General features: G+C 30.4%; 1 protein-coding gene across 1 annotated transcript in view; it reads right to left on the bottom strand.

The window, feature by feature from the left end:
- The window catches only part of IRSp53 (Insulin receptor substrate 53 kDa), a 1008929-nt gene that overhangs the window by 289935 nt on the left and 695557 nt on the right, over positions 1-23437 (bottom strand). The gene's annotated exons all lie outside the window — the stretch shown is intronic.

The following is a 23437-nucleotide window of genomic DNA, read 5'->3' as shown; positions in this document are numbered from 1 at the left end:
GTTGCTTTTCAACAGTGGAGTACGTATAACTGTGGAATACAACAAACCGTGGCTTTACTTTAATGTATATCTCTTTCCATCCCTTACTCCTCGCCCTATCTTTTACTGTACGGTTAAAATCTCTTTACCTCTTTCAGACAGTTTCTTCTGTTTTGACATTTACCGCAATTATTTCAACGGTTGAGTTGATGACACTTTAGATAAAACAATTCATTCATTTTGTTTGACCTTTCCTAACAAAACGATTTACTCGTACACTTTAATAACTCTTTCCGTACTGGTAATAATCTGGTAGAAAATATTTATATTCATCTAGTTTAATTAGTATTACATTACTCTAAAATTTAATAATTTTTGTTGTATTTCCTTGTTTTATTTATTTTTTAAAAATTTTATTAACATTAGAAATTAGATTAGTTTATTTTGTAAATACATATAATTATAAAATACTAGCATCCCTGTCGCGGATTCGCCCGCACTATATGGTTACATGTAGTTAGTTATTTCAACCAATGTTTGGTCGTTTTGGATGAAATGCTACTTTTAAATTATAAAAGCTTTGTCTTCAATATAAATATCACTATTATTATTTCCGTTTTTTATATTTTTTTTTTAACTTACGAAAACAATGAAACGGGCAATATTAATTCGCTGTTTATTTTCTATTTTTCTTGTTATGACCCTCAAAATGTTTACCATTGTTCAAACTCCACCAATATCTACTATATAAATAAAAAGATAATTCCAAAAAATTACAATGAAATAGTAAACCGTACGGTAAGAGTCTCGCAGATATCATTTCTTCCGCTCAAAAAACAAAAATTTCTGTAATATAAATAAAACTGTTTTTAACAAAACTATAATGATATCAAAAAAAGGTAAGACACTACTACATTTCTATTATCAAAATCTGTTATTAATCTAGAATTTTCTTGACTGAGACCCGGCCTTTGGAGTGAGGCCCAGGAACGACATAATCGGGCTTGGCCACCTCATTCAAAGGTTAGAGGCAGGCAAAAATAAAAGATCCAAACCGGCGGGCTGACCTGTCGTGCCGGACGTACTGCCGGCGGACGAGAAGGCCCGTTTGAGTTAAAAGGACAACCTCCTGAGCTGTGCTAAGCTTAATCTTGTAGTATCCAGCTCGGGAGGTAGGAGAAAAAAAATAAGTATGTATGTCTGTTGGCATATATTTCATATTATAATTTTGGACACAGTCGACAGATGTTCTTCAAACTTGATTGACAGGTACTACTACCTTTAGGAAAAATGTATTACATTTTTGAAAAAAAATTGGAAATAGGTGGATTGAGCCAAAATAAAATTTTAAATCTCTGCTGCGGCACTTTTTTTTACAAAATTTTTCATACAGATGTTGAAGTTTTTTATCAAGATCAATAGTTACAAAAATTTTTTATTTATATTCATTCCTCTCCTCAAAAAGATACTGTCTATTTTCTTTTTAATTTTGTTTCAGAAAAGGAGTCGATGCGAGTTTTTGCATTTATATTTTCCATATCAATAAACCTACAACCACCCTATAATTCTTTTGCCTTTCCCACTGCAATGATTTGTGTTAATAAAAAAAATAATCTTTTTTTGTTAAACTTACATTTAAAATGTAAAAATCCTAACTTTTTGTTATGTTAGCCCTTACACTTTAGTAATTCTTGAAAAAAAAAATGGACAAAAATTTTCATCCTATTCCTAAAAAATTACAATTTTGCTTATTTAGAATTATGGCTGCTTCTTTGTATTTTTTAAACAATGTTAAAAATTTCTTTTTTTTAATTTATTAATCACCACTTAATGAATATTTTCTTAAAAATTTATTTTACCGAATGCTTCCCCTTGAGTATGGAAACCCCCAAAATGAAAAAAAATTAATTTCAAATTTTTTATGCTCAAAACGTAGTTTGTTAAATTCTCTTATTTGTTTTCACTTCTACCGCCAGGTGTTACGATTACGAGAAATATTCACGCTTTCCGATCTCCATCTATCTACTTCACTTGATTCGAGTCTCTTCGTCTCACAAAACCGTCTCAAACCTTATCCTTCCATCGTTCCCAAGCTCTTTCCATCTTTCATGTATTCTCACACCCTTCTCAGTAGCCTATCTTCGTTCATAATCAAGACATACAAGCCATTTTAATTGACCTTCTCTGCCTTCTGATTAATAGGCTTTGAATTAATAGTTGTTCTTTTGCTGCTGTTTCTAATTTGATCTCGTCTAGTTTTATATAATATTTTTCTGAAATATCTTATTTCCTGAGCTGCAGTTTATTCTAGTTCTGTCTGATATGGTGCAAGTCTCACTGGAATATAACAAAGTAAGAGGGAAAGAGGGAATCATGCTACTTATTTGTCATACTCACATCCTTCATATTCAGGAAGCCATGGATACCAAGTAATAGGATCTGCCTTGCAACAGTCCTATTATTAACTTCTCCCTTCATCCTTTTATCATGATTAATATTTGCTCCCGGCTTTTCAACGCTGGAAACTTGTTGTAGTGCCAGTTCGTCGATGCCAGTTCTCATATTTTTGGACTCAGCCGGGACATGCATTACCTTAGCCTTCCTTAGTCTTATTTCATTATTATCCACCAGTCTAGATGTTTATAAGCAGCGAATTACTTAAGTAAAATGGGAAATAAGTAAAATGTTACATATGATCTTTTCCAAAAAAATCGAATAAAATAAACACAGAATAAAAAAGTAATAAAAATAAAACAGGTAAGAGTTGATATAATGTAATACATATTTACATGAATATAATTCAGATAGGTAGTAAAGGCTCCCACGATATTTCAAATAGCCAAATTTTAATACTTAAATTTCACGCACAATAGTCAAGGCAGTTGTTATAAAATTTATCAATTTCAGCCATATTATCACCAAAGAAAGCAGAACTTCTTAGTGCCAGATTGAATCACTACCGCTTTGTCACATAGCGCATACAATTAAAAAATGAAACGAAACATCACACGGCTATTATAAAATTGGTTAATATTAATCTAATACTGTTATTACAAATAACATGATGTTATTAAAAATCTATGCATATTCTAGTATGTTAAAAACGTTATCATTAGAATACAATTTTCACGTTAATATTATGCATTTTTCTTTTCAAAACTTATCGTTAGTCAGGCTAGACACATAGTACATTTAATCATATAGTTCACAATGCGCGTATAATTAAAATGGATCTCGCGCTCCGCGAGGGTGGGTTGAATACAAACAGCCTTGGTGACTACATAAGTTTGTTCATTAACGGATTCCTTCGTGGCTTAAAACCTAACAGAAATTTCGATTATTCAATAGTATTTTTATTACTAAAAAAGGAAATAATTATTATTGTTGCTAACTGGAATATAAATTTTATTATTTTAATGATTGAAAAGAAATTATTTCACAATTTTTTTTAAACTTTAGACTTACAAGGGAAAGAAAATTTTAAACTATTTAAACAAATAAAAATAATAATTTAGTTGGAATTACGTAGGTTTATAGGATAATGTAAATGAATTATCTCCTTACAGTTTATCTATTCTATCGTGGATCAATTTTAAGTAAAAAACAAAACCTTTCAATGGAATCTTAACGAATAAAATTAGCAATCTATGCAACCAGATAAGAATTAATAATACATCTAAATAGATTAATACCACAAATATCATATCAAAAGAAAAATATAATAAAACTAATTAATTTTTTTTTAAGAAAAATAAATACATCTTTTCTTTTAAGGAAAGTAAAAGGAAATTATTGCCGAGTATAAAATATTTTTCAACTAGGTTTAGTTTAAAATCTTTACTTAAAACTTTTAGTACGTTGAAATAAGAAGTTCTATACTTTGAAGACTACTTTTGTTTCAGAGGAATGGTGTACAAGATTTTTCACTATCTCTAATTTCAAAACAAGAATGAGATTTCATTGAGGAACTTCTTTCATTTCAAACTGTATGTATAGTTTTTTGTAATGTAAGGGTGTGTATTCGTGTCCATTTTTATGCTAAAAAAAAAATTAGACTGTGTGCGCGCACACACACGCACATAAAACGAGAGAGAGAGAGAGAGAGTGAGTGAGTGAAAGAGAGAGATTTTATAAATTACAAATTATTTTATACCGAATATTTTTCAGATTTATTTTTATATTGTTAATTTTTTAATTCCAAGTTGCATAAAAATTAAGAGATTAATTTAATTTATTTTTATAACCATTAATTATTTATTTTATAACCAGATTATTTATTTTTTATAACCATTAAGAGATTTCAAAATCTCTAAAAATTGGAAAGCATAATAATTCACATCTGATATTAATATAATAATTTTTAGGCAATAAAAGGACAATTTTCAAGGTTAGTTTAAACCATCTTTGAATTTATCCTAGTCATTTAAATAATTTTTTTTTCAAATAGTTATTTAATTCAATTTTAATGCTTAAAAAATTAACATTATATATTAGTCTAATTAATGATTGTTCAATATGAATAATAATATTTAATTAACATTACAGCAGTCAATTATAGTTATTTAAATATAATCACGGTACGGTAATAGTAAAATTATTCAAAAATATCATTTTTGAAAAATTTATTCTCACTTATTTTTCATTCTAATATTAGAACCTCGGAAGAGAAGTATAAGTGTAGGAGAATTAAAAATTTTATTAAAATGAAAATCATGATTTTAAACAAATTTATTTCACCAGGAGTCATTATAGAGAAGTTTTAATTTTATTATTTTTTAAGCAATGAATAGAATTTATAAATCGTAAAAAAAATTCTTCTTCTTCTAGACCAATGATTAAGCATCCGTGTTTTGATTTAAAAAAAAATCTTTCCAACTTTTTTCGTGCTATAACGAATCCTTCCTAATAAAAGCATAAAAGCCAAAAAGAATTACAAATTCTTTTGGTCGTTTATGCTTTCATCATTTTTCTTATTCTTTTTTCCTCTATCTTTTCTACTTAATGTTACCAGTTCCGTTTGTTCCTAAAATATTTCATCAATAGATTTAAAGTTTAACTCTAGACGGAAGATCTAATCCTATCTCAAAAGGAACAACTTCTAACAGCATGTTTGGAGAAATTTACATTCTGAACTCCAGTTCCCCTTATATAATCTTTTCTATTTCCAACATTTTGTAAACAATTACTACTAGCTGACCCGTCTAGCCAGAACCTGGACCCTAAGGTTAGCGCACGCAAATCCCGGAGCCACTTCAGCGGCCCCTTAGGGCCTCCCAGCGCCAAACGGTCTAGAGCTGGCTTCGCTCGCCATCCCCAGTTTTCCAAGGCGACCGGCGGCCTGGACACCCGCAGACCTTACTTCGGTCGCCATTCCCATCTCTCCAGAGGGCTTCTGGAACCCCATACTGTATGTTACCTCATAGTTGTGAGAATAATGCTGATAAATTATAATTCTAGTATTCAGGCTTTATAGAAACACGAAAAAGAAACTAAATTACAAAACACAGAATAATAGTAACTATGATAATGTACGCACACTTCTGGCGACAAAAAATTCACAATTTCTTTGCCGTGGTGGCAGAAATATAATGAACAAGTAAATCTATTTTTTTCGTATTGAATATCAGTAATTCACAACTTCAACCTACTTGGGGGCGAAGAAATAAAGTATATTTTTAATATCTTAACTTTCAAGGGAGCAAGGACCCCGGTTGGTCGCTTAAAACCTTCTTTGGGATAACACGAATGATGTATCTGCAAATTTGAAAGTAATCGTTCGGTTGGTTCTCGCGTGATTGATAACAAACAAACAAACAGACAAGATTTATACATAAATATACATTTACGAATAACCGTGATCTGTTAGATGAGAGCGTACCTGATGCATGTAAATATTAGCCTTCAACCTTCCGTGGTCTGCCTTGGTCTAGCCTCCCATGAAGTACTCGTATACCTCACCACTCTAGCTTATACGTAGTTCCCACGGGAAGCCCGTTATTGTTAACAGAATTTTTTTAAATCTATTTAATATTATTTTATTTAACGTAAATTTAATTCTATTATTTTTGTAACATTATTTATTTGATTGATTCGTATCATTCAGTTCAAACTCATACTGTAACACAGATTCACATTTTACAGTTCATTAATTCAATTCATTAAAATTTGTGCTTCAACCCGCAACCGGCTTCAACTGTGTGTGTGTGTGTATATATATATATATATATATGTGTGTGTGTGTGTGTGTGTGTGTGTGTGTGTGTGTGTGTGTGTGTGTGTGTGTGTGTGTGTGTGTGTGTGTGTATACATACATTTTTTTTTTTCATGATGAAATATATCAAAAAACCTTCTCAGTTATCCCAAGAAGCATGGATAAAAATTTGTTGCGATTAATCGAGTAGTTATTTTCTTTATCCCGAACAAACAAAAACCCTCTTTTACTTTATATAAAACTATAGTTATAAATATTATGTGAGCATGGAAGAATAGACTCTGGAATATACTTGTACAACCTTTATTACCGCCTGTAAGATATTGTATGTGCTTAAATGTACGATGGATAGTACCCACATATGGATCGAAATTTATCTAATTTCATGTAAATAATAATAAAATTAATGTAAAAAAGAAAGATGATTTAAAATATTGTCAGCGTCAATTAAAACTGTCTAAAAAAAAATTACTTGCATAGAACGAAATATTATGTTTATTATAAGTTTAAAAAAATATTTTAAAAATATAAAAATTTCGTAATAATATTGCTAATAATGAAGAATGAAATATATGTAAGGTTATGTTAAGTTAAATAAGGAAGTGAGTCACGATTTGGTACGTAGGTGTTCCCGGTGGAATAAGTAAGACCAACCAGAAGAAGCTCGTTTATCCAAACAGCGACTGTGCCAGGTGGGCAATATAACATTTCCTGAGCATTGTGCTATGGTTTGCATATAAACTTGCATCCCCTTTCGCTTAATGTTTCTAATGTTCTGTAAGCGTTCAAATGCTAATTTTATTATACGTATATATACATGTATTCCTCTTTATTTTCAGTTAATTCGAGATGAAATATATTTATAGAAGAAAAACCGTAAGAATATATATATTTCGTTTATCCTTACGGCTACATTTATTAGTAAAAAATAGAAAAGTGAATTATATTTACAACATTTAAAGATATTAAACTTACATTCGAGTAAAACGATATATGTTTTATTTTAAAATAATCAACAGAAGTAAATTCACACACCGGCATTCACGAACAAGTACTAAAATTACAATGAATTATAAACTCTTTCATAATTTTTACAACTACTTTAAATCACAGATAGTTTGAACAATTAATGTGATCAGTTAAAAATGTATATATAATAGTGAAAAGTATTATTCTTACATAAAGAAACTACCGCCACTTTTCTATCTATCGCCTCTATAGTACTATTACCTCTTTTTTCTGTTTTTCCTCCGGAACAACCGTTAAGGTATTACTTCAGAGGATGAATCAGGATGATATGTATAAATGTAAATAAAGTGTAGTCTTGTACAGTTTCAGGCCGACCATACGTTACTTTTATACGTAACAGTCTCTGCTGCTTTTATACGGATTTGAATACTAGATCGTGGATACCGGTGTTCTTTGGTGATCGGGTTTTAATTAATTACACATCTCAGGAACGATCGAACTGAGATTGTACAGGACTACACATTTATATTCATACATATCATCCTTATTCATTCTCTGAAATTAATACCTTACGGTGGTTCTGAAGGCTAAACAGAAAAATTTGAACGTTCCTGAGATGAGTGGTTAATTGAAACCCAACCACCCAAGAACCCCGGGATCCACGATCTAGTATTCAGATCCGTGTAAAAGTAACTGACTTTACTAGGATTTGAACCGTAGAACTTTCGACTTCGAAATCAGCTGATTTGTGATGACCAGCCCGGTGGGCCGCCACTAGTATCTCAGATGCATCAAAGCTATATAAGACAGATAGTGTAATTAAAAAACTCATGTTCCTATCTGTGTTGTAAACAAAATATGTAAAATATTTTTACTGAGAAAAGAAAACCTTGGTTTTTCATTTCTTATACTCAACAATTTATATATCTTCTTTCAATTTTTCCCATAATAATTCAAATATACTTGTGCTTTTTTCTCAAATTACCAAATAAAACATGCTTCATAAATGTTATGATTTTTAATAATATTTTAATAACTGTATTTCCTTTTACTTTTAAGTTTCTAGAAGGAAATTTTAGTAGTTAAATTTAGAAATAAATGGATTTAATTATTTCTTTGTAGTGATATTAAAATGAAACAATAAAAATATGAAAAAACAATTTTTGACAGTTTTAAAATATAATGTTTAAAGAATAATAATTTCATGATATTGTAAATTAAAAAAAAAAATATTAAAAAGTAAGTATAATTTAGAATTTATCAATTTGAGAATACTAATATTTAATTAAATAATGTGATTATATTTTAAATGCTGCAAATAATGTAAGCCTAACACTCTACGGATCATAATTAACGTTATGTGTAGTATTATGTGAAAAACAAACCACGTAAAATAGATATCGATAAACACACAATTTACTGATTCTTTTTTCACGCTGACCATAAAATACAACAATTTAAAGAATAATATATTTGAATAAATCCGCTAATTGTTATGATTGATTTAAAAAGATTTTTTAAAGACCTATTAAAATACTGATGATTAACATTCATTTTCTAATAAAATGACAAACTGCAAAAGAAAAATAAAAGACAAGTCATCCGTATCATTTAAATAGATGTACTCCTACAGCAACTTCATTCTCACCGATTCTGTTTATTCGTCTGCCACTTTTGTCAAGTTACTTGTTCAGTACTATTCTGAATTCTCCTCCAAGCTAGGTACTAGGTTTCCCATGGAGACAGTACTACTACAGTAGAGGCAGTACTGCGACTTATATAGACATTTAGCCTATTGGAAATTTGTAGCGTATGAAAAATGCCATATCTAACCGGGATTCGAACCCAGGACCTCCGGGTCGAAAGGCTGAGACCCAACCACTGCTTCTTTTTAATTGCTCTGGATACAAATTTATTTTTTAAACCCTCCTATCGTTAATTCTCGTTTTATAACCGGCCCAATTTCACTTTCTTTCTAATATTATTTTTTCTATATCTGTTTCTTTCACGACTTAGAGTAGCCCTCCTTATCATTCACAACATTATCCTTTTAATCGTTTTTGATCTTGCACTTATTATCGTTATACTTACGTTCCTAATTAAAGGATAGATTTTACAATCGTGTATGTTACTGTAGGACATCTATTATGAATAAATAATTTCATGTTGTTTTATATTTTAACTAGCATCCCTATTGCGACTTCACCTACGCTATTTGCGTTTCATGTCGCGGTCAATTGATTTTTATTTTATGTCTTCTATCAAGTAACCGGAGGCAGTTGGAGTCAGTCATGTCGCACATTCAGTAACAGGGGCAGTGAATATGTTAGTTGAGCGAGACGCCGCCGTACACCGTCGCACCCCTTTAAAATTCGAAATTAAAAAGAACCGAAAATAGTTTTTAAATATTTATCTTAAGCCAAAGACTAGTGAATATTTTCTTTAATATAGTCGGAAGAGAGAAAAATTTGCAATCATTGCTTAAATCTTGTTTCTTTTTTCACCCGTTTCAAGGTGGAATTTCGAAAAAATCTAGAAATTAGTTTTTATATATTCGCTTAAAGGTGACATACACAAAAGAGCATATCTTCATTTTTTACAGAGAAATTTAAAAAAAATAGTACATTTCATTTTTATTCGATCATTTACACTCTGAAATTAAAACAAATATCCTTTCTTAAGTGTGCACTTCTATCGTTAGAAGAACATGTACAGAAATTTTCATAATTTATCTTCAATAGTTTTCTTGAGCGTTGATTAAAAATCGCTCACGCCATATCAATCAGTTCGAAAAATGTCGTTTTATTTTATAAAAATAGACAATGAGAAGAAAAGTAAACGATTTCATCCATCTAGGATAATGAATTGAAAAAAGATGGACACTGGAATGAAATTGTAGCAAATAAATAAACACAGTGAAATTTATTAAAATAAAATATAGTAAAATAAAATAATAATAAATAAAAATAGAATTATTAGTAAAAATTTTACATTTAACGAATAGATAGATATTTTTGCAGAAGAATTCTTTTTAAAGAGAATCGGAATTTTATGGCTGATCTTTTTGCATTGAGGAATTCATAAAGAAAACGTAAATTGAACTTCCTCTTTTTTTATTTTCTTTAATAAAAAGAAGGAGGGTAAAACCTCTTTTAATGCCGTTTATCAGATCTTATGAATATTGTAATCATAATTTTAATGGTAAAAACAATCCCTATCAAAATAAATAAAAAATCAAAGGATCTTTTGTACCTCCGTCTACTCTTAATTAGAAAATTCAAGTTATTTTACGAGAAAATGTTATACAAAAGATAAATACGCATATATATATATATATGTATATATATATATATATACATATATAAGAATGAAGTTGGTCACTTGGCGTAAAACAGAGTTTTTTTTTTTTTAATAATGTGCGTGCAGGGGTTGATCTGTTAGTAATATCAGGATACGGTAAAAATAAACCAAAACGAGGATTTTTCACTTTTTTCACCCATTTCTTCTTTTCCTTTATAATAAACAACTTTTTTCATCTTTCTTTTTGTTATTTCTGAATGTAATCGCTTAAAAAAAAGTATATATATCTCGTTAATAAACCAATTTTACATTCTAACATTCTCACAGAATGTTTCTCCAATGAGAAGAGGAGTTTTTAAGTTAAAAGAAGAATAGGGTAAAGAAGATAAGAAAAGCAAAAAGAAAGAAGGGAGACAATTCAAAGATTTTAATAAATTTTATTCTAAAACTTTCATGAGCAGATTAAACTTTAAATTAAAAAGGCCGACAAACCCTTCCTTCACATTTCATCCTTCACCCTGAATTCTTTATCAATTTACTTGGCACCATCTGCATATTATCAAAGAGTTAAGCAAAAATTATTATATAATATCGTATAAGGATGACAGAATTTTGAATTAAATAATTTAAAACTACAGTTTTAAATACGAATTAATAAAGATAATATTAAAAAGATAATTAAAAATATATTAATTGATCAATCATATCAAAGTATAACAAATTAAAAGTGCATAAATAAAAGTATAGATTGCGTGTTGTCCTATTAAGTACAAATGCCTTATCTCGATTCCTTATCTTTTGGCGCCATTTTTTGTTTTTTCAATAAAAATGCATATCTCAAGAACAGATTGAGATATTACAATGAAATCTGGTTTACATCTATCCAACGATATCTTCTATAAAATAGATAAGTTTTAAAATGTTACCTTAGCAAATTTCAAAACGGCGATCATTTTAATTATTAACATCTCGGTAAATATTAGCTTTTATCGAATGTTTTATTAGATAATACATTAAGTCGTTTATTGCGAATAAAATGATATCTCATTTGATCAAAAAGGTTGATAAAACAGCTGATTTACGGCTGAAATTATTAAAATGGATCGCAAAAATTAGGCAGTGAAACAATTTTGTGCTTTATTTTCATTTATAAAATCCTTATTAGGTACACCAAATTTGATTATAATATCTCAATTCGTTTTTAAGATATACATTTCTATTTAAATAACACAAAATGGGGGACAGATTTATCGATCCCCGTGGTGGAGTGATAGCGCACTTTTCAACTGGAGGTTCCAGATTCATTCAAATCCCCGGTTAGGCATAAGATTTTTCATACGCAACAGATTTCCATTTTGATAGTCCCAGATATAAATTACTTTGTAAGCTTCTGTGGTGAATTTAAAATTCATCAGTAAAAATACACAGACTTTTTCAAAGACGAAGTTATGGAAAGCCAAAATTTTACCGCCAGGATAAAATGAGGAAAACCGGGTAACTTTTGAGAGTAAGTTTTTGTAGTTTTCATAGATTTTATTAAAAAAAATTACATCTCATAAAAATAGCGTAAAAATATTAAGTCGTAATTTTAATTAAATACTAACTTTTTTTAATAAAAATGCTGGCAAGAAGATATAATTCTTCAAATATAAACTTTCTTCTTAATGACGCATCTTGTAATCTTTTCCTGGTAATGTAAAATTAGAAAATTATTACAATAAGATACACCTGCCAAAATCAAATTACCTTAAATACCACCACAATTCCCCTTCAACCAGAATAGTTAATTCTCCCCCTTTACACTTCCTGTACAGCTTAGTTTAGGCTACATTAAACTGTTAATTACAGTTAGGAAATGTTTTGTTAGTAAGGGAAACAAAGGATTGAATGACTTCCCTTAATGATTTTGGTAAACTCTAAATCTAAATTAATATATTGATACAATTCATCTATGAATGTATATATATTTTGAAATTTTTAAATGCACTTTTTTATATTATATATTAATTATTCTCTAAAAATCACAATCTATCGAAAAATAATTATAAGTGTCAATCGTTTTGTTCATTACAATTATTCTATTTCAATTTTTGAAAAGTTGCCGATGATAAATAAACTATTATTATTCAATTTAGTTTTTATTCAGATTTAATATTATTATTAATAAAATTCGGAACTTATATAATTAATTCCTTTAAATGTTCTCTAATGATCAATACAAACAATCAAATAGAAGAATTATACATTTTTTCATTTTAAAACCGACTTTTTTGTATTATTTTAATCTGATAAAAAATATATAACCGAATTAACAGAGAAACCTTTAAATAAAACATTCGGTAAACAATAATTGAATAAAAAACATATCTTTTAAAATCGTTTTTAATATTACCTATTAAAATCCCTACCTACATTAAAGATTAGCCTAAAATCTTTTTTATATTAACAGACGAAGCTAAAAAGCAAAAAAAAAAAAACTAAAACTAAAAAGCTAAAACCAACAGATAAAACTGAGATCAAGTTAATTATATGTAAATTCAATTTTTTTGGGCTATCAATTAAAATTAAATCTTTTGTAATCGTGAAACGGCCTCACATGAAAACTAGAACGAGAAGAGAGGTACCTAATCTACAATTTGTAACGGTACACAAATATTTCTTCTTAAATAGTACCACACCAATGACCTTTGGTTTTAACTAACGTAATGGATCGAGGAAAGTCCTATCGACTTCCACCTCACTTCACTTTTACTTATACACACTGTCCGAATATATAAATTTTTACAAGATGGCCCTTCCAAAACTCTAAACCTCAATCTTATTGATTTTATTACATCTATAAGCGATTACTTCTATTGGCAGCGTGTCTATAATAGGAAGATTTGTTGAACGGTAAGTCCTTATCATCGAAATTTATGATAACTATTATCCCTATGAAAGATAATGAGAATTTTTCTCGATAATTTTAATTAATTATAGATGTAAATATATATAGCTCAACGTAATGATATAGATGTGAGTCGAATTAAAAGATATTAATGTTTATTAATCTGTTTACGTTTTGATTATTATTAAAAACAAATGAAAGTTTTGGAAGTAATCTTTCAAGGAAATTATACCTGAATGAAAATTTACGCTATTAACACTAGGGATTTTTGTAAGAGCTAATATCAACAAAAGGTGTTAAAAGGTAGGGTAGCTGATTTAATAACCCACCGGGTTGGTCTAGTGGTGAATGCGTCTTCCCAAATCAGGTGATTTCGAAGTCGACAGTTCTACGGTTCAAATCCTAGTAAAGTCAGTTACTTTTACACGGATTTGAATACTAGATCGTGGATACCGGTGTTCTTTGGTGGTTGGGTTTCAATTAACCAAACATCTCAGGAATGATCGAACTGAGATTCTGTGCAAGACTACACTTCATTTACACTCATACATATCATCCTCTTTCATCCTCTGAAGTATTATCTGAAAGGTAATTACCGGAGGCTAAACAGAAAAAAGAAAGAAAGCTGATTTAATGACATGAGAATAAAATCGAAAGAATAGGGAACGGTTAAGTTGAACAAACAGATATAGGTGCGGACGAATTCCTGTTAAAACTTTAATTATTTTCACTGTAAATAAATAGTAATAACATTTTCAAGGAATTGCTATTTAGAACTCTACAGTATATAATTAAACAAACAATTTATTAAGTAAAACCATTGTAACTTATGGTTACTATTGAAGGTAAGTAAATGAAAGACAATAGTAGCATTTATATAAAAAGGGGCGGTGATAATAACTGTAATTTTGAATCGTACGAAGGGTATATATATATAAATATTATCTTTGCTATGAAAGGTGGTTATAATGTATGGACACTGGTACGTAATGGAAGAACAAAATATCCAACAAATTGACAGCTGCTGCCATTTTGTAGTTTCCCTAATAATGACAGAAAAACTCGTTGATCCATGCTCCTTCATTTTCTATAAGTCGCCATCGTTATGAAGTCGTGTATGCTTACTATAATCAACGCTTCTAAAACATTGTACATCGATTAAAAATAAAAATCTGATGTGAACACCACATGACTTTTTTGTACGCCTATTAAATTAGATATACACATATTTTGCTGCACTTCATTTAAACTTATTTCATTTGAAAGTGAGATACGATCCTCCAATTCTTTAATAAGAGTGGACAGTTACACAATTGCTAAAATATTGGTTTTTATTAACATCAAATATTTATACAATTATTAATTCAACAATCTTACCTGAAATATTAGGTGAGAGTCCTTTTATTACTCTTTAAATAAATAGCTTATATGTATCTAATATTATGTTTTTTAAATTATTATGATGTCAACAAAATGAAAAAAAAAAACGAAACAGGAGAAGGTTACTAAATTTTATAGCGATATTTATTATCAAGTAGATTGAAAAAAATCTGATGTTGACACCACATGACTTCCTTGTACGCCTATTAAATTACATATACACTTTTCTTTTAAAAAAAAAAAATGAAAAGTACGTAAAATTTTATCTCATTAATATTTTCTGATATATTTTAATATCTTTTTTTATTGTTATTATTGCATTACTATTTATCGCAAAATTATTTTTACAATCAGAAGTTAATAGTTATTAATAAATCAGTGTATTTAAATATATTAAAAAAAATTAAAAAAAGGAGATGAAGTCTAATTCGAACCCATGTGCCTTCCCCTTGTAAGATCCAAATATGCCATTAATTTATTTGGTTTTAACAATGAAACTAATGAAAATAAGTACCACTTATGACATATCGATAAAAAGCTCTCGATGAAGGCATATTATTGCAGTTAAGAAAAAGTTCAAAATCCAATTTTTTTTATTTTTATTTTCAGCTTTATTGGACTCTTTTGGTCCAGTCGATTGCAATCAAAAGGAGAGGTGCACAACTAAATGTTACAGCAGCCCTAAATCCAAAAATTCATCATTCTACTTCAACTTCAACATTCTAATCGTTCTTGAGTTATGCGAGTTACATTCCTACGTACATACAGATGTCACGCCAAAACTAGTCAAAATGGATTCAGGAATGGTCAAAATGGATATTTCCGTTGAAATTTGAAAACCGAAATTTTTCGCATTCAAAATACTTCCTTTACTTCGTACAAGAATTAAAAAAGTTCGAAGAAAAAAAAATTAACATAAAGATAAACTATCCGATCTCTGAATCAATATTGTGCCCGGAGACAAATTTAGGTGCACCATTATGACCCAGATGACAAAACGGCGAAGGATGGAATAGCGGCAGTATGATTCACCACAATCAAAAGAATTTCAAAACATATCGCTCTGCAAAAAGATTCTCTTGAAACTATTGTGAAATTCTAAACACGTGTATAGGAAGTCGGGTATTACAAATTTCGTGTTACATATAAGCCGTTATAACACGTTAGGAGACTTGTATATCGTGTTTGACGATCCACGGACACTATAGATTTGCACTGCAATACGAAAGTGCTCGGCCACACACACCCCTTGCAATTGCCGAAGCTTTTGTGAAGTTTAAATTTTAACGCCTTCCACATCCACCTAACTCACCAGATTTGGTGCTCTGTGATATTCACTTCTTTTCACAATTAATGAATTACGTTATTGGTATTCATTTCATTACAGATCATGAACAGAAAGAAATACTGAGGTCACGGATGAAGGAAAGATCGCCTCCATTCTTCATTAACGGAATGCGAAAACTGGTTTACTATTGGAAGAAATGTTGACTACTTGGCAAAATAAATGTAAGTTTTTGTAGCAAAAAAAAATTTATTTTACGTCATATTTATTTCATTTGACTATCTCTTTTCATTTGTGAGTAATGAGAGACTATGTATTCATATTAACCATCCCTCATATAATATACTCGTAATTACATTAAACATTATAATAAGTCATGTAATAAATAAATCTATTACAATTAGAAAATTATTTATACAAAATCATTCTGCGATTGATAAAAAAACATCGATGATTTATAAAAATCGCAGTTTATAATACGGCAAAATGGAAAATATTTACACTCTTTCTTGTTCTATAAAACTAGTTGAATTTTTAAGCGGTACCTTTTTACTGTGTGTAGAAAATCGTATTATATACCAGACCTTTCTTTTACCGATGATAAAATCTACTGAACTCGAACCTGAGTAACTGTTACAGTACATAAGTAGATATATAGAAGCTGTACAAAAAAAAAGAAGCAGGGATGTATGCGTACCGAGTAAATCGAATTGTAAGGTTTCTGATGAGATTGGAACCAACTCAACAAACCACAGGGAGAGTGGACGTCGGTGGGTGATTCGATAGAAATCTAAGAGTGGGTTTTTTATAGTCACCAACCACTATACTGATAACTACTATTTATATAGTAACTTCTTTAAAACCTGTAAAAAGTTTCACTTTTGTACAAATCAGTTATATAATACTTTGATCTTAGTAACGTTAATTGTACTTTTATAATTTTAGATATTTATTATCTTTCACATTTCAAAGACCTTTAGATTCTAATTAAATTATCCGAGTCAAAAAAAATAATTATCTTCAATACAATACATGATAAGTATACAAAAAAATACGTATTTTTTTGTAAAAAGAAGTCATTAAACATATTTTCACTTAGGTTAATTTATTAGACCGTTCTGCTTTTTAATTCCTACAGTAAATTAATCAAAGTATGGTATCGTTGATCGATTCATTATCAAATTCACCCATACTATTTTATTATGATTCACTTTCAGGATTACTAAATAAATTTAAAAATATCATTATTAACATATCAATAATTTTCACTAATTTAAAAACCATATGAGTTAATGTTTAAAAAAGAATCAGAAATAGGTTTTAAAGAGAAAGGGGGAAAGCAAATGCATCAGATAGAGGCAAAGGAGGGGGAAACACTTAATGAGAAGGAGGAAATAAAAAGGGATGGAAAGAATACATTGAGGATATATATGCGTTAGGAGAAGAGCCAAGTGAAATAGATATGGGAGTGGAAGAACAGTACAAAGTTGATGAAGATCAAAAAGGATACAGTATATTAAACGTGAAATAAATGACGCGATTAAGCTGATGAGAAAAGAAATAGCTGAGGGATGTAATGAAACACCAATTGAATTATTCAAAGCGCTACGACAGATAGGAGAATTGTTATTATTAGATCTATGTAATGGAATACTTGAAGAAGGAAAGTGGCCGGAGGACTTCCGGGATACGATGATAGTACCAGTACAAAAAAATAAATAAATATAAAGAAGTGTGAAGAACATAGGATTAGCTTAAGTGTGAAGAACATAGGATTAGAATTAGCTTAATATCACGTGCAGCTAAGGAGCTGCATGTGACGACGGTTGTTGACGAAGCGTAAAGGAAAGAAGACGAGTTATTTCATCGACGACCACCACCTGGAAAAGACCAAGAAGAAGAAGAAGGCGGAAGAAGTTCCCTGGCCGTCTCAACGTGGGGCCTCCCGGCGGATGCCAACATCCCCGCCGGAGCCGATGGACGCGGACGCTGCCTTCGCAGCGTCCGCGTCCAGCCCGGCGATTGAAGCTCGCCGGGCTTCAATCGCTCTAGCCGGCGGACTCAGCAGCAGTAGCCGGCGCAAAGTGAGATCACTCGGGGAGAACCGCCTCGGGCGCGCCGGCAAAGGACGACCGAAGCCGACCTATCACTGCGGGGCTCTGGGGGCCACCACTGCCACTGAGGGAAACCCCGGTCTGATTTCATTGAACGAATCGAAACTTTCCGACTTCGCCGGTGACCAGCTTCTGGAACCAACAGTTCTTCTCAGAGCTAACGCAAAAAACGGCCTTTTCAGGATTACCACAAGGTTATGAATTACAAGCCGTCGAAGCCATTCGACAACAACAGCCCTTCTCAGGGCTACCATAAGGTTAGTAAGTGCCACCTGCCATCGAAGTCATTCGGTGACAATAGATAGGAACGTTAACATCCCGAAAATTTTCATCCGTTTTTTTTTGGTTCCTTAGGTGTCAAAACATCAATATTCGGTGAAAATCGTGTATGCCCAGATTGGACCGATTACAATACTTTCCCTTCTAGACCTACAGCGCTATCTAGACGGGTGATTAAAAATAAACATCTTAAATATTAATAAAATTAAAAATATTCTGGTCATTTACCGGCCAAAATCTTTTCAAAGTTTAATTAAAGTTTGAAGGCTTCCGATGACAAAAAGAAATATTTAGCATAGAAAATATTTTGTTCTATTTATCCAAAAATCACGAATACACACTTATACACTGGAAATCTTATACACTGGACTATTCTAAAAGTTTTTTACGTGTTAAATATTCGTACCAAGCTAACTCAGAATTATAATAATATTTTGAATGTCATGCAACGGTTTAACACGGAACAGCAGAACATTCTATCGCTATCCTTTAGCGTTGATTAAAAAGATTGAAATTATATAGGTTCGTGATTTTATATACATAATTCACATTACGGATTTAAGTTAAAAGATGAAATAAAGAAAGCATTGAATATAACCAATTAAGATCTATTGTGAATATAGAAGAATTTTTCTTGAATTTCATTGCAAAGTAGACGACTAATTTCTCTTAAATTGAATGTCTGAAGGTAAATTGAACTGTGTAAAAGATTATAAAAAAAGGGATAATAAAATTAAGAGCGATTTTTATAATAAAAATACACTGAAATATACCTTTTAGTTACAAAAATACCTTTTTACTTAATTAATTTTACATTTGAAAAGAAGTACATTAAATAATATATAACAGAAAAGAAAATTAATAATAATGAAAAAGTAAGTACTGAAAAAAGTAAAAACACGTGAAAAAAGAAATAGTAATCATGTTCGACAAAATCATACGACCAAAATCCCACCAGAAATGTGAAAAGATCCGGTTAAAAATATATAGAGAGTAATGGGGTAATCCTGTTAGCTTATTCGCTGTCTCTAGGCTTTTCGTTATTGGCTTTATATATATATTTCACCTTGCCGCAAATAGCTACCCCTAGCTAACTTCACCCCACTGTGAAATGTAGGGTACTTCGTTGAAACCTTACCGCGTACTGTTCTTAACTTAATCTAACTTCATTACAAAAGTGAAATAGGTTGACTTATTACAGCATTACTTTTGATGAAACTTTCCAGCATTATGTTTTTTTCTCTCTTCTACTTATACTTAAATGTATTTACGTAAAGTAAATGTTACTTGTTACCGAATAGAAATTTTATTTATCGTAACCTTGTTACGTAATGTAACCCGTTTTTATTGTTTAAGTAATTTTGTTTTATTTACATTAAAAACTGTTAGTTATATTGAATGAAACTAAAAGTTTTATTTCTGTTCACTGTAAATAAATATTTTAGTATTACTAATCTCCTTTATAATCCAAAAGCAAATTAAATTTATGAAAAGAAATAATATAAAGAACGCGATACGTTATTAATAATTATGAACTTTGCGTGGAATATTCATTTAGAAATCATAATTTAAGATATGTAAACATTTAATTTATTTTCAGCAAGGTTCCCTTTAAAGGAATGTACCTTATAAACAAGTTTATGACTAACATTTTCTTTTCTGAATTCTTTTTGGAAGTTGCAGTTCATTTCAAGAAACCGTATAAAAAATACCTTTGGAATAGAACGTGAATACAGCACTAATCTCATACTTGTCTGTACAGTTGTTCGATGTGTATTATTATGGAGCATCTGTAGTTTTTTCTAACAGATCGCTGAAATTTTCTACAGTATTAATGGAAATATTTTATTCCTTTATAACCCTTTATTCATACCACTGTTTAATAAAATTACGGTATTCAGGATTTTATAAAAACCGTATCAAGAATTCAGGGAGTGGTCCCCCTCATTCAAATAAAGAAAATACCTTATATCAACACATGTCCGGAAACTCTTTAGTTTACCGGCTATTCAATATTTCATATTTTTAACATAAAAATTTAGTTTTTAGGAACTGTTAATCGTATCGAGCTTAAATTTTGTACACAAAAATTGTTAAATCTTTTAAAAACAATTTAGTATTTTTTTGTAATAACGTAACATTTAAATAAACCAGCAGTTGTAAACATATTATCAATGAAAATGTTTTCGTGGCAGCAATTTTAAAATGAATTGATTATTTTTATACAATTAAATCTCTAGGTACCCTAGCAGTATACGAAATTTTAGCTCGAGTAAACATTTCTCAGACATAACTTTAATGTTAAGAAAAAAAAATGGCGGACAGCCGGTAAACTAAGCGTTACCGGATATATGTTGATAAAGTTTATTATTTATTTCAGTGAGAGGGACCATCCCCTAAATTCTTCAAACGGTTTTTATAAACACTCTATATATTTACAATTAATTATACATTACGTACATCTCATGGGTTCTCGTATGACAGAAGTATGGTAAACGAACGACAAATAATATAGGGTGTATTAAGGCACCCTTAATAGAAATCACTCAAATTCCCTAGCAAAAGAAAATCTGAAGAATGATGCGCTTACTGTAAAAGAACACAGGTTTCCTGTTGCTACTGACAAGACACTAATGGTCGCAGAAAAATAAACCAATATTGATCACCCAGTTGCTTTCTCAAATCAAAGTCCAGAAAGCACTCAAACCGTCCATCCGTGAAAAATTTAAATCAGCATTTTATTATCCATAGACAAATTAAAAACCGGACAGAAAATCCATCATTTCAAAATTGAAAGTTTAACTATTCTACTTACTAATTTCTTAAACATGGTACCGCTGATATGTTAAATAAATAAATTAACAATTAATATAATCCACCTTACCAGCACGTTGATACGTTCTCGAACGCATCAACGTTCCTGAAAACGTACTAACGTGCAGGTAAGATGGATTGTATTAATTGTTAATTTATTTATTCTACCTACCTTTAAGAGTTTAATCTCTCCATACAGTTCTTAGGTCTAGATGAATTGTAAATATTGTAATTATGTTGTTAAAATATGTTTCAGTTCCAAAAAAAAAGAAAACATTACTGAACCAAAGTAGAAATGAAAAAGTTTTGTTAATATGAGAACCGATTAAAGATAAATCATTTAAAATAGTTAAGAAATAGAAGATTCTGTTATAAAATGTATTTGAATATCATTTCTTGACAAAGTTTATTATAAACCATTGAAAATATCCTACTGAGAAATCAACAAAAAAAACGGGATATTTTCATAATTTCTAAAAGCTTTTTTAAAAAATTTCAGTTTACAATGTTTTATAAAACTCAGTTTTTTATATTAAATGCTTCATAAGACATGACTCTTTAAAAATAAACATTTTCTTTCGAGATGTAAAATAAGATTTTTTTCTAAATTAAGATTATACAAATTTTGTTAAAATTAAATGATTGTTCATGTTTAAGGTATTAGTAAAATAAATGAAAAATTATTGTTCATTAAGTTTTTTGTCGGCAGGAAACGCTCAATAAATAAATCTACGCTTCCAGGAAAGTATTAACAAGATATCATTTTATTAACGAAGATATCTAGGTAGAAATTGTTTAACTGTGAAACTCAAAAGATCATGACAAAGAGGAGGATGATTATTGTATAAAGAAAAGAAAGAGGGATGACTATTGGTATAGGTTGACACATAAGTTACATCATTTCAAAAAAAAAAAAAAATTGTCATGCAATTTATTTACAGAGAAAAGGGTGTTAGTATGCCAAATATAAATATAATTATTATACATGAAAAAGGTATACTTTAAAAAATATATATATATATATATAAGGTCAATATACGTATAAAACAAACCCAAATTGAAGAAATAGTTTTAATGAACGAAAAATTTTTCCTAAAAAAAAATTTCTAAAAAAATATTATATATATATAGAAAAAGATATGGAATTAAAATCTAGTAACCAAAAAGACCTATTCTTAAAGAATATTAAAAGTTGTTTTCAAATGTAACTTTAATGCGATAATAATAATTTATTATTATTTTTATTTTATTATTTTATTTTATTTATAAATTATTTTATTATTATTTTTTATTTTTTTATTTTATTTTCTTTCAAAATTATTAAATGCATTAATCGCATTAGAGTTACGTTTGAAAACAACTTTTAATATTCTTTAAGAATCGGCCTTCATGGTTACTAGATTTTAATTCTAAATTTTATAACTTTAATACTAGATTGTGGATACCGGTGTTCTTTGGTGTTTTTTTTAAACCCCGGGTCCACCGTTAGGTTCAGAGGATGATATGAATGATTTGTAGCGTGTGTGAAAATGTCATGCCTGACCGGGATTCGATCCCGGGACCTGTTCTTTGTTGGTTTTTTCCCCTACCTCCCGGAATCAGACCCCCGATTAAGCATGAACGCGGTTCCGGGAGGTGCCTTTGCCTCTAGTCGCTGGACGAGGGAAAAGCCAGGCCCGGCTATGCAGTTCCCGGCCTCCGTCACACAGCAACCGGGACTCGGTCCTTTGTGCTTCGCTTCTAACGGGGACACCCCCGGAGGAACGGACCCAGACTTTTAGCTCAGGGGCTCAAGAGTCCCTGAGCTAAATCACCACCGTCCACCCGTGTAAGCACAGGCGAACCAGCATTTCCGTACGGAGCTGACCCTCACCCCCTCGCTTCACGATATTTCAGTTGTAGTATTCCCGACACAAACCCCGTCACAGTGTCAAAGTCCACCGAACTTCGTAACATCGTTCCAACGATGGTCCCCGCCTCGAGATACTCAGTCAGGGCAGTACAGTCGCGGCGTTCCTTGTCCCACCGCGGGCACTGGAATATCACGTGTTCCAGCGTGTCTAACTCTCGACGGTAGGGGCAGAAGGGGTCTTCAGCTCTTCTTCGTCCACACAGATATGAACGAAAGACCCCATGGCCGGTCAGGAATTGTGTTAGCCAGAATCCCAGTTCGCCAAACTTCCTATCGGCCCACGCCTCAATGTGCGCGATCAAACGAT

This window comes from Lycorma delicatula, chromosome 9, assembly GCF_047948215.1.
Source record: "Lycorma delicatula isolate Av1 chromosome 9, ASM4794821v1, whole genome shotgun sequence".
Taxonomy (NCBI): Eukaryota; Metazoa; Arthropoda; class Insecta; order Hemiptera; family Fulgoridae; genus Lycorma; species Lycorma delicatula.
This window is presented reverse-complemented; position numbering and strand designations above follow the sequence as displayed.